The sequence below is a fragment of the Neomonachus schauinslandi genome, chromosome 1, assembly GCF_002201575.2.
Source record: "Neomonachus schauinslandi chromosome 1, ASM220157v2, whole genome shotgun sequence".
In the NCBI taxonomy this organism is placed as follows: Eukaryota; Metazoa; Chordata; class Mammalia; order Carnivora; family Phocidae; genus Neomonachus; species Neomonachus schauinslandi.
In genome coordinates this window covers 181,072,155-181,086,527 of record NC_058403.1, presented here as the reverse complement: position 1 = coordinate 181,086,527, position 14,373 = coordinate 181,072,155, and the positions used below count along the sequence as shown (strand labels likewise).

Sequence of the window (14,373 nt, the reverse complement as noted above, 5' to 3'; positions counted from 1 at the left end):
AGAAACTGGTCCTGATAGACGATCAGGTGCAGAATATTAGAGGGATTTTCATCAACTGTAAATCGAATGGTGCAGTATTAGGAAAATGACTCACAGTTCTCATGAAACAGTGCTCCTTGCTACCTCCAAAGAAAGGAAAGAACACTTTCTTCACAATGAATTGACAGAAGTTAAAAGAGCAAAAGGAAAATAGACACCCACAAGGAATTAGAGAGAAAAGTTGAGAAATTAAAGGGCGAGGAAAATTTTTCTGGCCAATGCGCACAAAAAGGCACAGAGGTGGCAAAATTGTTGTCCGACAATTTAAAATCTCAGACAAAGAGCATTAATAGGACAAAAGAGGTAATTTTATACTGACGACAGTTAGAATCCATAGCAAAGGTAGAACAGTCGACAACCTAAACATGCCATTTATCACAGATCCAGAAAGAAGGAGAAATGGATAGGAGGTGGTTGTTGTGGGAGATGTAAAAACATTCTCCATATACTTTCACAAATCTGGTATTTAGAAAATATAAATAGATGAGGGAATTTGAACAATACATTTAGTAAGATTCAGTATGTATTTTTATATATAGAAACTATTTCCTCCTCTTGAGTATCCATTAATGTTTATAAAAATTGACCATGTGTTAGCACATTAAGAAAAAACTTCTCTAAATGGAAATACAGAGTACCTTGAACATAGTGCATTAAATTAGAGATAAATAATAAAAGTATATTATAAATCTTAGAAATAAGTAAGAAGACTTTCCCCCAAAATACTGAGGTAAAAAAGAAACAGAAAGTACACTTACTGACAATTTGGAAATTAATGAAAAGAGAATATCTCCAGAAAACCAGCAAACTCAAAGCATTAGCAAAATTGTTGGCTTAAATATGTTCATTATTAAATAAGAAAGAATAAAAGTAAATGAGGTGAGTGTTCAACACAAAAACTTATCAAAATGACAAAACATCCATATTGAAAACAGAAGAAAAAAGTAATAAATATTAGAGCAAAAATTAGTGGACTTGGAAAAGAATAGCCATACAACTGATAAATAATTCTATGAACTAAAAAAGAAAAGGCAAAATAGACAAATCTTGGGAAATTTTTACCTAGAAAAAAAGAGAAAATACAATAAATAAAATTTCAAATGAAAAGGAGCAAAGGAAAAAGAGATGCCCTTTTTATTAACATGTTTGAAACTTTCAAAGAAATGAGTGCTTTTCTGAGAGAATATAAAATCATCAAATAGTCATGGAAGAAAATTGAACTATTTATCAGAAAATTACCTCTAAAGTAAACTCTGAGGCCAAACAAAGTTTTCAAACATTGAAGAAATAGATAATTCCTATGTTTTTTGTTTTGTTTTGAGAGAGAGAGAGAGAGCATGTGCCCATGTGCTTTGAGGCTGGGTGGGGAGGGGCAGAGGGGGAGAGAGAGAGAGAATCATAAGCAGTCTTCATGCCCAGCACAGAGCCTAACGTGGAGCTCCATCTCACGACCCTGAGATCATGACCTGAGCTGAAATTGAGAGTTGGACGCTTAACTGACTGAGCCACCCACTTGCGCTAAATTCCTGTTTAATGCACACATTTTTCCAGAGTAAGACATGCCACAGCTGTCATAACAAAATACTATAGACTGAATGGCTTCAACAATGGAAAGTTATTTTCTCACAGTTGTGGAGGCTGGGAGTCCAAGGTCAAGGTGTCAGCACTGTTGGTTTCTCCTGAGGCCTTGCTCCTTGGCTTACACAAAGCCACCTCCTTACCGTGTCCTTCCCTGGACTTTTCTCAGTATGCCACACTCCTGGCTTCTCTTTCTCTTCTTACCAGGACACCAGTCCTATCAGATTAGGGCCCCACTCTCATGACCTCATTTAACCTTAATCACGTAAGGGCCCAGTTTCCAAATTCAGTCACATTGGGTGTTAGAGTTTCAATACCTGGATTTGGGGGAGGCACAATTCAGTACATAACAGATGGAATTGTGGTTAAAAAGAGAAATCTCAAATTTATAGTTATGTTGTGCAGAGTACATGTATGTAATTTTGTCATCAGTAATAATAAAAAATATCCTTTAATACTTTGCAGTTCATAAAACTTGCTCATTTATATTATTTCTCAGATCACTCCAATGCCACTCATCATTGAGACCTTCTCTGAATAGCACCTCCAGGTATCATGTGCTCTTGGGCATATGTAATGGGGCCATTGCTCTCCAACTCATTACCTGGCTTTATTTTTCTTTTTCACGGTTAGCATCATCCACTATATTTATTTGTTTAGTTAGTTATTGCCTGTCCCTCCACTAGAAAAGGCTTCCTGAGAGCCAATTGCATCTGTTTTTGCACTACTATATCCCAGCATCTAGAACAATACCTGGTGCATAGTAGGTGATCAGTAAATTGTGACATGGAAGAGTAAGTTGTCATGTTACCATCTCAATGAACCATGTGGTTAAGTAGGTAGTGTAGGTACCGTTACTAGATGAGGGACCAGATGTTCACATGGGCGTTCTGACTTCTTGTCCTATATACTCTTTCCGTCATCAGACATGACAGTCTTCATGACTCACATTCTTGTCTTAGATGATTAGGTAAATATGTTTTCTTTTGGGAGAAAAGCATCATTGAGATATAATTCACAAACCATATAATTCATCCATTTAAAGTGTACAATTCACTGTGTGTTAGTATATTCACAGAGTTGTGTAACCATCACCACAATTAATTTTAGAACACTTTTCACCCTTTTAGGAGGCACACCTCAATTCCCCCATCAGTTGGCTCCAGGCAACCACTAACCTATCTGAAGTCTTTACAGATTTACACATGTATATGTGTGTGTACACACACACACACACACACACAGAGTAACTGGAAAATCTGAAACATATATCTATCTGGGCTTTTCCCTTCCCTCTGACCTCATCTCTGTCCACTCTCTGCTCTGGCCACATTGTCCCTCCACTGTCCCTCCTGCTTGTTCCCTTCTTCCTTCTTCCTGCGATACTCTCCCCTCCTGGTCTTGCCCGGGCTGACAAGGAGTTGTCATCGTAGTTCAGCTTCCTTTGCTGTGGGTTTACTGAGTGTCTTCTGGAAACTGAAAACTGCAAAGCCACCCTGCCTGAGTTTAAGTCCAAGCTCTGGGGGCGCATGGATGGCTCAGTCAGTTAAGCATCTGCCTTCGGCTCAGGTCATGATCCCAGGGTTCTGGGATCGCGTCCTGCATTGGGATCCTTGCTCAGTGGGGAGCCTGCTTTTCCTTCTCCCCCTGCTTGTGTTCTCTCGCTCTCTCTCCCTCTCTCTCTCTGTCAAATAAATAAAATCTTTAAAAAAAATAAGTAAATCAAAGCTCTGTTACCTGGCAGCTGTGTGACTTTGGGAGAGTTTCCTTCTCTGTTTCAGTTTGTTCTTCTGTACAAGGGATGGTAATGGTGTTCTCAGAGAATTAAATGAGCTCTAACGTGAAGGATGCTTAGTGTAATGTCTGCCACAAAGTAAGCACTATGTTCAGGTCACCACCACCACCACCACTACCACCCTTGTTATTGTTAAATATTTGGCAACAGGTATCGGGGACTTGCAAAAAACGTGTTGGATCACGATTGATCCAACAATTCACTTTAAGAAATCTGTTCTAAGTAAACAACTGGACAAGGACATAAAGATTTGTGTACAACCTGGGATTAAAAATATTTTTTAAGAAAAGGAGTGAAAATTTTGAAATAGGCTGCATGTTGGTTAAATGGCAATGGAGTAATATGCAGCCTCATTAGGAATTACCTACATCAGGGGAGCCTGGCTGGTTCAGTTGGTAGAGCACGCAACTCTCAAACTTGGGGTTGTGAGCTCAAGCCCCATGTTGGGCATGGATCCTACTCAAAAAAAAAAAAAAAGAAGAAGAAGAAGAAGAAGAAGAATTACCTACATCAGGAATTCTTAACCTTTTCTTGTCCTATGGGTCCCTTTGGCAGTCTGGAGAAACCTAATGGATCCTTTCTCAAATAATGTTTTTAACTGTATAAAACAGAATACACAGGATTGCGAAGAAAAAATGTGGAAATAAAGTTATCAGCCATTTAAAAATTGTAATATATTAATAAATGTGATTCTTCTTTTTATATGCACAAACTAAGATCTCTAGGTCTGTTATAATTGTGAAGTACTGGGAAACATAAATACACCAGGATATGCGTGACAAGCTCGAGACTGATTCACAGGTACTGCTAACATGACTGTGATCTGTCACCTCTATCAATAATTGGAAGAGATGTCAAATGTCAGTTACAGTCAGTGAAAATAAAGATATAATCTTGTTCTCCACCCAAGCTCATAAGCCCTGAGGTTTAAAATCCATGGTCTAGCTCATGGGTCCCTAACATTTTCTATAAAGGTTCAGATAATAAATATCGTAGGTGTATGCGCCATACTTTCTTGGTCACAACTACAGTTGACCCTTGAACAATGTGGGGAACAGGGGTGCCGAACCCCTCTGAGGTCAAAAATCTGCATATAACTTTTTTTTTAAGATTTTATTTTTAGGTAATCTCTACACCCAACATGGGTCTCAAACTCACAACCCTGAGATCAAGAGTGCATGTTCTACTAACGGAGCCAGCCAGGTGCCCTCTGCATATAACTTCTGATTTGCCCAAAACGTAACTACTAATAGCTGTTGACTGGAAGCCTTACTGATAACAAACAGTTGCTTAACACCTGTTTTGTAAGTTATCTGTGTCATGTACTGTGTTCTTAAAATATAGTAAGTGAGAGAAAAGAAAAGGTTATTAAGAAAATCGTAAGGAAGAAAAAATACATTTACAGTATTGTACTGTATTTACAAAAAAAAAAATCCACATATAAGGGGACTGTGCAGTTCAAACTCATGTTGTTCAAGGGTCAACTTTACTCAATTCTCCCATTGTAGTGAGAAGGCAGTATGTAAATGAATAGGTGTTCCAGTAAAACTTTTTTACTCAAACAGGCCGAGGGCCTGATTTCCCTTGTGAAACAGTTTCCTGTCCCCAGTCTAGAGTATTATTTTCAAACAGAAAAATGCTCCTAAAACTGCTAAATGAAAAAAATAATTTTATTTGATAAATAATTATGCAGCGTCCCACTTTGGTGAAAAAAGTGTATCTCTATGCATGTCTTTGTCCATATATATGTATGTATATAAATACACAAGTCTGAAGGGCCAACAAAAATGTTAACAGTGATTATTTCTGGGTGATGGGAATGTGAACAATATTTTTTTCTTTATATTTTCTACAATCTCTCATTTTTTCCCAGTTAGTACGCATTCATTTAATAATGAGAAAAATAAGAATTAAAAAAGAATCAATCTGAGCAGGGTTTAAAAGCCCAAACTTGGGGTGCCTGGGTGGCTCAGTTGGTTAAGTGTCTGCCTTCGGCTCAGGTCATGATCCCAGGGTCCTGGGTTTGAGCCCCTCCCCACATCGGGCTCTTTGATCAGTGGGGAGCCTGCTTCTCCCTCTCTCTCTCTGCCTGCCCCTCCCTCTGCTTGTGCTCTCTGTGTCAAATACATAAATAAAATCTTAAAAAAAAAAAAAAAGCCCAAACTCATATGGAGCAGAAATTGCCCCTGGGATCCCTTTAACCACTTCCCTGGTCTAAGTCCTCAGAGAGAAGGAACTCGCATCCTTTCACAGTCAACTACAAGTACTGATACCTGTTTTATGCAGTTCAAACAGTATCCTGACAAGGGATCCGTTAGTCTTCTCTCCAGGCTGCCAAAGGGGTCCATGGAACAAGAAAAAGTTAGTCTAATCTGTGGTCTACACCACAGATCCTGTTGTAACCCTCTTGGGGTTAAATGGCCCAAATTCAGTGTCTTCACTGCAGCCCTGATAGGATTAAAATCAAAGTCCACCCAGAGGCCTCTGTAGGTTTGGCAACTGGAGGTCCTCTGTAATGCTCCTTCCACCCTTCTTCCCGTCTACAGGCCAATGTTACCAACACAGGAACAGCTCCCGGTCTTGCTTCTGAGGCCTTCTTACTTCCGGAGTGGATATGTCTAGCTCTTCTACCAATTCCCAGCCCATTTCAGACCCAAGGGGCACCTTCTCTGCCCGTCTCAAGCCCTCTGCTTCATTCCTGGCTGACAGAACCCTGGTGGTGCCAGATAGTGACTTTGCTATGTGTTTTGGGGAAGGTGATCCTTCCCCGTCTCCAGGGAGGACTGAGTGCTGATTAGTACAATTCATTGGTTTTTCACCTGGAGGCATTTTGCCCTGCAAGGGACCTGTGGCAACGCCAAAGACATTGTTATCATGACAAAGGGGCTGCTAGAGGCATCTAGTGGGTAGGGGCCAGAGATGTGTCTAAACTTTGTATACTGTGTAAGACAGGCTCCCTGACAAAGACATTTCTCCCCCAAAATGTCGATAGTGCCATGGTGGAGAAATCTTGGTCGAAATGAATCACAGTAATTCCATTTCCTTTGTGAGGTGATAAAACTATGGCTTGTGAACTTCAGAGACAGATTGGTGATCCAGCAATTCCACTTCTGGGTATTTATTTGAAGAGAACGAAAACACTAACTCAAAGAGCTATCTGCCCTCCCATGTTCACTCAGCATTGTTTATAATAGCCAAGACATGGAAACAGGCTCACTGTACATTGATGAATGAATGGATAAAGAAAATGTGTTTTATGTATATATATATATATACACGCACACACACACTATATACATATACATAACAATGTGTTCACAATATTCATAATGTTAGTGTATATATATGTATGCATATTGCAATATTATTCAGGTTTAAAAAAGAATGAAATCTTGCAATTTGCAACAACATGGATGGGCCATGAGGGCATTCAGCTAAACGAAACAAGTCAGACGGAGAAAGACAAATACCAATGATCTCACTAATATGTGGAATCTAAAAAGAACCCCAACCAGGCTCACAGATACAGAGAACAGATTGGTAGTTGCCAGAAGCAGGTGGTGGGAGAGGGGGCAAAATGGGTGAAGGGAGTCAAAAGGTACAAAGTTTTAGTTATGAGAGAAATGAGTATGGGGATATCATGTAGAGCATGGTGACTGTAGTTTCTAATACTATATTGCGTATTTGAAAGTTGCTAAGAGAGTAAATCTTAAGAGTTCCCATCCCAAGAAAAAAAATCTGTTACTATGCATAATGGAAGATGTTAACTAGACTTCCTGTGGTGATCATTATGCAATATATACAAACCCCAAATCCTATGCCATACACCTGACCCTAATATAGTGTGGTATGTCCATTATACCCAAATAAAGATGATTTAAAAAAGGAGAGAGCTGAGGAGAAAATCACTTTTTTCCCTGATAAAATAATGCAGGAGGAGACACTGACCTTCCTGTGGGTCCCTGACGATTCTCAGGGGAAGAGGTGGTGATGGGAACTGCGGTGGCTTTGGATCCTCAATACAAAGAGGATGGCAGAGATAAGATGGAAACGGCATCTACATCCTCAGCGCCTGATGAGTCTTGGAAACAACCTGAAACCTCCCCGATACTCCTGACTTCTTACCGGTGAGATAATGTCATTTTAAAATGCACTCTTAGTTATTGTTCTGTTATTGGTAGCCGAACCCAGCCTCATGGATATACCCCTCTACATGGCCTTGAACCCATCACCAGCCCTTTCTGGTGGATAATTCTTTGCTCTGAAGAGAAGTCTGAAGAAAGAGCATCCCACATGCTGGGCAGCCTCTCTTCCTGTCCCTGAGCCCAGGACCCGGGGAGAACATGTTGGCACTGCCGCCCCGACTCCCTTACCTGCCAACCCAGCCTCAACAGCATTTTTTGCACATTCTCTTTATCAGGTTGGATGCTAACGGAGGTGTTATAACTAGCAGCTGTCTCTCTCTCTCAGCATTTTGTAGTGATTCCAGCAAGCTGAACCCCAGAGTGTAACAGCTAGCTTTCAAAGCCCGTATACTACAGTCTGGAAAAGACCTCAGGAGCACTTGTACCCGTTCTTTCAGAAGGGTCAAGACTGAGTGCTCTCAATCCTGTTTGGAGGGGATGATGGGGGACAGAGTCAGTAGGGCAAAGAAAAGACTTTCAGACTCTAGGATGTGCCTGGAGTGTGATCCTTGGTTACTCTTACGATTTTAGATACGTCTTTGTACGTGATTGTGACAGAGTATAAGAGTTCTTTGAGTTACAGCGACAAGCCCACTTCGTGTAACTTCAGCACAGAAGGAGGGTATTGGGCCCATCACTGGGAAGAGTAGGGGAGGAGCTGACCTCAGGAAGGGCTGAGTCTGGAGCCTCAGGTGCCGACCTCAGAGATGTTCATCTGACTGCTCCCTGCTCCCCCCGCCCCTCAGCTCTGTTTGTCTCTGAATGTCACCTCTGTATCTCATAGAGCAGAAGGGTTTTCTCCTCAAGGCACAGAGCACGGCCAAAGACCTTTTTAGTTTTATAAAATGTTAGCTTAATGAGCCAACAGCATCTGTCTGTCTCTCTCACCCTTTTTGCTTTTGTTATAAAAACCCTAGGGAAGAACTCTGATTGGCCTAATTGAATTACACTCCCACCTCATGGGCCAGTCATCAGTCAGGCAGGTGACATAAGAATCACGTGCTCACCTCTGTGTTTGCTGGAGGCGATGTCCGTCACCCCCAGAAAGAGATTAGAACGTCAACGGAGATGACCGACTCCTAATGTGTTCACGATGTTGTGCTCTGTGTCTGCCCCCAACATTAAATGTAAGTTAATTCATAGGCTCTTCTGATAATCTGATCTCGCATGAACAACAGTAATGACATGGAGCAGAGCACCCATTGTGCGCCAGTCACTTCATATACTTATCTTGAACCTTCGCAATCACCCCAAGGGGGTTGGTACTATTTTTCCCATTCGGCACATAATGGAAATTGATGCCTGGAGTGGGTGGCTGGCTTGCCCAAGGCCACACAGTAAGATGGCCGTGGAGTCAAATCCATGTCAGATACTAGAGCTCACGCTAATTCTACCACTCCACACGGCCTCCCTTCCTCAGCATCAGAGTGTGCTACGCGGACCACAAGGCCAGTTTAAAGTTGGGTGCATCTAAGGGAAGACCATGTCTTGATATTTGCTGCCAAGTGGATGACGCTTCTTGGCAGTGACTTAAAGAACAAAGTAAAAAGGAAGGTGGAAGACGATAGTTCAAATAGAATGAGCTCTGCCCCTGCAGTGAGGAGAAGGGAGGTGTGGTGGGGTTGGGACGAGGCAGGCATGGCGTGATCATGGAGATCTTGCTTGCTGCTACCTCAGATCCCTTGGGGAGTCCCTCAGTTCTCCACTCCAGCACACTAGCCATCCACATCCCTAGTCTTTCTTGTGGTTTCCAGCGTCAGTGCCGTGCTATTCATCCTCATGAGGATGAACCAACCTCCATGAACAGCGTACAGAATCTCCTTTAGTCCTCCTGAACCTCGTGAGCTAGAGAACTTGACTGGGGCCAGAGACTCAGCAAGGTGAAGCCCTTGGCCCAGGGCAACCTAACCACAGCTGGCTGTGTAAGGAGGCTCACTTCCCAATACACCTCCGGGCCTCTCTCTTGTCCACTCCCACCTTACCCCCATCTGCCTATTGCGGACTCCTTGGCTTTGCTCCAGCTGAGCCCTGGCTCAGAAAGCCCTCACTCCCCCTTTCCTCAGTCAGTGGTCAAGGCTCAGAGGAGAACCCATGTCCTGGGGTGGGAAACATGTCTGTGACCACTTCATTCCACACAACCCTTTCCCTCTGCTGATGCCTTTAAAAAAACTTCTCTGAACTTTATTATAAGTGTCTGATTATACATATCTTGATTTACTTGTTACTACTTAACATAAAAAAGCAGACATACAATTTTTAAATACTACTCAAAACAGCCCCCTGGGTTAGGACACAGAAGGCTACCACTTGCTAGTTGTGCAATTTTGTGAAATCGCTCTTAGAGCCTCAAGTTGCTCATCTCCCCCTGCCAAAATGGACATGATCTTATCAAGCCCTTGATGGCTTGTAGGGTTCTTGCATGGATTAACACAGACATTGCCTGGGAAAATGTTTATTGTAATTTTCCGAATCTGTTACTGGGAAGCTGAGTGCCTACAGGAGTCACAGCTCATGGGAATGAGGGGGGGCCAGGGTGAGGCTATAGGGCTGGTGGGACTACTGCCTCTAGGGACCACAGGTCCCAATTGAAGGGACAGTTGTTGCTCAGCTTCAGCCAATTGCAGCTACATAGGAATGAGGATGCAGTGCTGCTGGAGTTTAATCTTCAAAGAGAAATCAGAAATAAAGCCTTTTTATGACATTTCTTGATTTTTGAAACCTTGACTATGCCAAATACAACCAGAACCTTTCTTACAGCGAGCCAGTTTGCAGCTCTGCTCTCTATATGCGTATATTGCTTTAAACTAGAACAGACATCTGGATTGGATCCCTGAGTTATTTTCTCTTCATCGTTTTTCTTCACTATGTGTTTTGTGGGTCTATGGTATGGGTTTTTTCCTTTTCTTTTTTTTTTTAACCCTCCTTAACATGACTCTAATGTTCTTGTGGGCAGTTCACATCTAGTTCACATCTTCTGTACTGAAGTATAATCCAAACTGGATTAATCAATCATCTTGGTAAACGGTACTTGCTTGTTAGTCTGTTCCTATAGCTCTTAAATTTCTTGTTTTTTTTTTTTTTTAAAGATTATTTATTTATTTGTCAGAGAGAGCAAGCGAGAGTGCACAAGCAGAGGGAGAGGCAGGCAGAGGGAAAAGCAAGCTCCCTGCTGAGCAAGAAGCCCAACACAGGACTCGATTCTGGGACCCTGGGATCATGACCTGAGCCAAAGGCAGATGCTTAACCCACTGAGCCACCCAGATGTCCCAATATGGCTCTTAAATTTCAGCATGAGTCAGCATTGCCTGAGCTGCTTGTTAAACATGATGATTCACCTTATCATTTCTCTTCAAGGTATCTACCCAGCAGAAATGTATACCTATATCCATCAAAAAACATGTACTAGAATGTTCATAGCAGCTCAATTCATAATAGCTGCATATACAAGTCTATCCAATTATCCATCATCAGTATCAGAATAAATAAAAAACATGCATTCCCAATAAAAATCTGCACAGCAATGAAAATGAATGTACTGCAACTTCATGCAAAAATGTGTGTGAGTCTCACCAATATAATGTTGAACAAAGGAAGCTGGACACCTAAGAGGATGTAGTATACGTTTCCTTTTATATAAATACAGAAATTGGCCAAAGTTAATCTCTGGGTTATAAGTCAGGATAACATCAGGACCACTGTTGGAGAGAGGCAGTGACAAAAGGGGGTACCTGCACTTCTGCGGTGTAGGCCATATTCCCAGTTGCTTGAGCACGTGAAAAATTCACCGAGCTGGACATCATTTCTACTTTTCTGTCCTTTACCATCTCAATGGAAAGCTAACGTGTTAATTCCAGAGCTCCCTCCACAGCCTGATAGAATCACTGTCTTGCATGGGAGGGGCATGGGTTGGGAGTCCCCAGGTACTACCAGTGCAGGTGGTCACATGACTTCCCCTTCCCGAAAGGCACTGCACTTGAAAGAGCACATATTTATTCCTCCAAGGGGCTTCAGCAGGCACTCCTGGCTAACCCATCCAGCGTCTGTTTTTTCTAGTTTCTCTTGGGTATTTCCACATTTTACTAGATGCAAAGAGTGACATAAAATTAAGAGGCATTATGGGTACATTCAAAGGCACTTGAGGGCATAGGGAGAGACAACTCTGATAATGTAGCAGCTTATAAAATATGGCTAAATAAAATTAAAGGTTTATAGGGTGACTAAGACACCAACCATATCCCCGGGGAAAAAGTCAAGTGCCCACCGCGGCTGAAATCCAGTTGAATCCTGGCTTCTCTGGGGAAGGAGATCTGGGTGAAGGCCAAGAGGCTTTTCCTGGAAGGAATAAGGGGAGGTTCTATGACTGAGGTAAGGACAGGGAACGACCAGCATTGTAGATGTTTTGGGAGCTACACTCTCAAGCTTTTTGTCAGTGTGGGAAAGCTGAAGCTGAGAGATTTATTCAGGTCACATTTATTTACAATTTGTGCTCTTGCATTTTAAGAATCCAGAAATAAATCGAATGTCAAAGGGGAACCAAAAATGAACCCTTTAATAAGCTACAGAAAGGCCACTACTGCATATAGGAGCTTTATCTTTGAATCCCCAGCACCTGGCACCAGACCTGGCACATAAGAATACTCACTAACTTCATTGATTCATTGATTCATTCAACATCTATTTATTGAGTACTTACTTTAGGTTAGGTACCATTCTTAAGTAGTTGAGACAACTAGAAGTCCCTTACCTCAAGGAGTTTATAGTCTAAATGGAGGGAGATCAGCCAATTCATTGGATATATAGTATGTTCTGTTGTGGTAAGTTTTTTCAGAAAAAATAAATCAGAGAAAAAGAATAGCAGGTTGGAGGGTGGAGAAGTGTTGCAGTTTTACCTGGGGAGGTTGAGGAAGGACTTACTGAAAGTTTGAGCAAAGACTCAAAGACGATGAGAGGATATGCCATGTGGATATGTGAGGGAAAAGCCTTCTAGGCAGAGGGAACAGCAAGTGCAAAGGCCCTGAGGCAGGAACATGCCTTCTGTGTTTAAGGATGTCAAGGAGGCTGAAGTGGTTGCTAAAGAGTGAGTGAGAGGAGGGTAGTAAAAAGTGAGATCTAACAGGTGATGGGGCTGCTGGGTCATTCACTGTGAGGACTTTGACTTTAACTCTGAGTGAGACAAAAGCCATTGGAAGGTTTCAGGTAGAGGAATTCCATGATCAGACTAAATACTGATTGAATGATGAAATATGGCACTGTACACACTACAAACAACTTTAACATACATTATTATATTTGATCTTCATAATGAACTTAAGAGGTAGGAAGAACAGGAATTATTAGTCATGTTTTCAAAGGATTACATTATATAAATTAACAGCATAGGCTCTGGAGATAAACATACCTGGGTTTGCATCCCGACACAGCTATGTAAGGGCCAGGACTTTGTGCAAGAGTCAGCCTAGGTTTCCCCAGCTCTCCAGTGGAGAAAATAACACTACCGGGAGAGAGGATTGGATAAAATTACCAATAGACATGCCTAGGTTAGCGTCCAGCATATGTTTTACTCAATAAATGACATTTGTTACTACCTTTTCCAGCCAGACAGGGTTGTAGGCATCATCCAACTTTGAGGATCTATGAGGTAGTCTCCAGAAAGCTGCATCAGCATCTGCTGGGGTAAATCTACAGATTCCTGGGCCAGTGCCAGAACCACCGAGCCCCTAATTCTGTTGCTTCGGAGCCTCATTTCCAGCTTAAAGTGAATGTATCAGTGGGGCAGAAGAGCATTGAGGTTCAGGCAGCTCCAGTGCAATAACTGGGTAAATTAGAAAACCTCTCCAAGCTGCACTTTTCTCACGTGTAGAGTGAAAAATAGCGTCTTCTACGGAAAGTAGGGGCATGATGCCTGCAGAGCCCAGCAAGCTCTATCTGGAATGTATCGAACACTCCATCAGCGTTAGCTACTAAAAAAGGTTCTCAAAGTTACATTGTCCTTAAAATTAACTCACCATAAAAAAAAAAAATCCATTTGCATTACTTTTGAAAATTTTTACCTTTAACAAAATTTAGTTTAAAAGAAATTCCATATCTAAAAGGTTATTGTGGTTACTTCTGCAGTACATAGACTAAAATTGGAAAGATACAGAGAAGATTAGCATGGCCCCTATGCAAAAAGATTATCTATGTGTACCGTCCACAGTCACCCTGTGGGTTCCCCAGGGCTACAAGTACACCTTACTTGGAGAATCATTGGAAGGGGGACACAAGGATGTGAAGGAATAATTTTAGGATCACGTCCCTTGCTGACACTTTGGTCTCAAGGCTGGGGTGAATATGTAACCTGGGGCCTAGGGCACAGAGGGGGCAGATGAAGAAAGGGTCAGGAAGGCTGAAAATAGACACACTGGTGCCAAGCTCTGGAACATTTACACAAGACAGGAAACCTCATCGTGCACAGGACGACTTTTGCCTAGGGAGACCTGGCAACCAGTTAAAGTGGTTGTCAAGCTGTAGGGCTTGGAGTCTACAAAAAAGAACAGACCTGCAAGGTTGAGGATTTATGCTCCAGAACTGTAAGAACGCCACTTCAAGTACACAATTCATGTGGATTCTTGGCGGAATCCTCCTGGGTCCTATTGCATTTTCTTTGCCTTCTTGGGTTAAAGTATTACTCGAGTATTTATGGAAAGGGAGCATCAGATGTGGCTGGGTGCAGTAGAGTTCAGTGCAATTAACTTGCACCAAGCCCTCAAATAGGCTACAATACTGATTTTGTAATTA

At 41.9% G+C, this 14,373-nt stretch overlaps 1 pseudogene; it reads left to right on the top strand.

The window, feature by feature from the left end:
* The first annotated feature begins 13,698 nt into the window (after nucleotides 1-13,698).
* On the top strand, nucleotides 13,699-13,764 carry LOC123326993 (annotated as a pseudogene).
* Nucleotides 13,765-14,373: the final 609 nt, after the last annotated feature.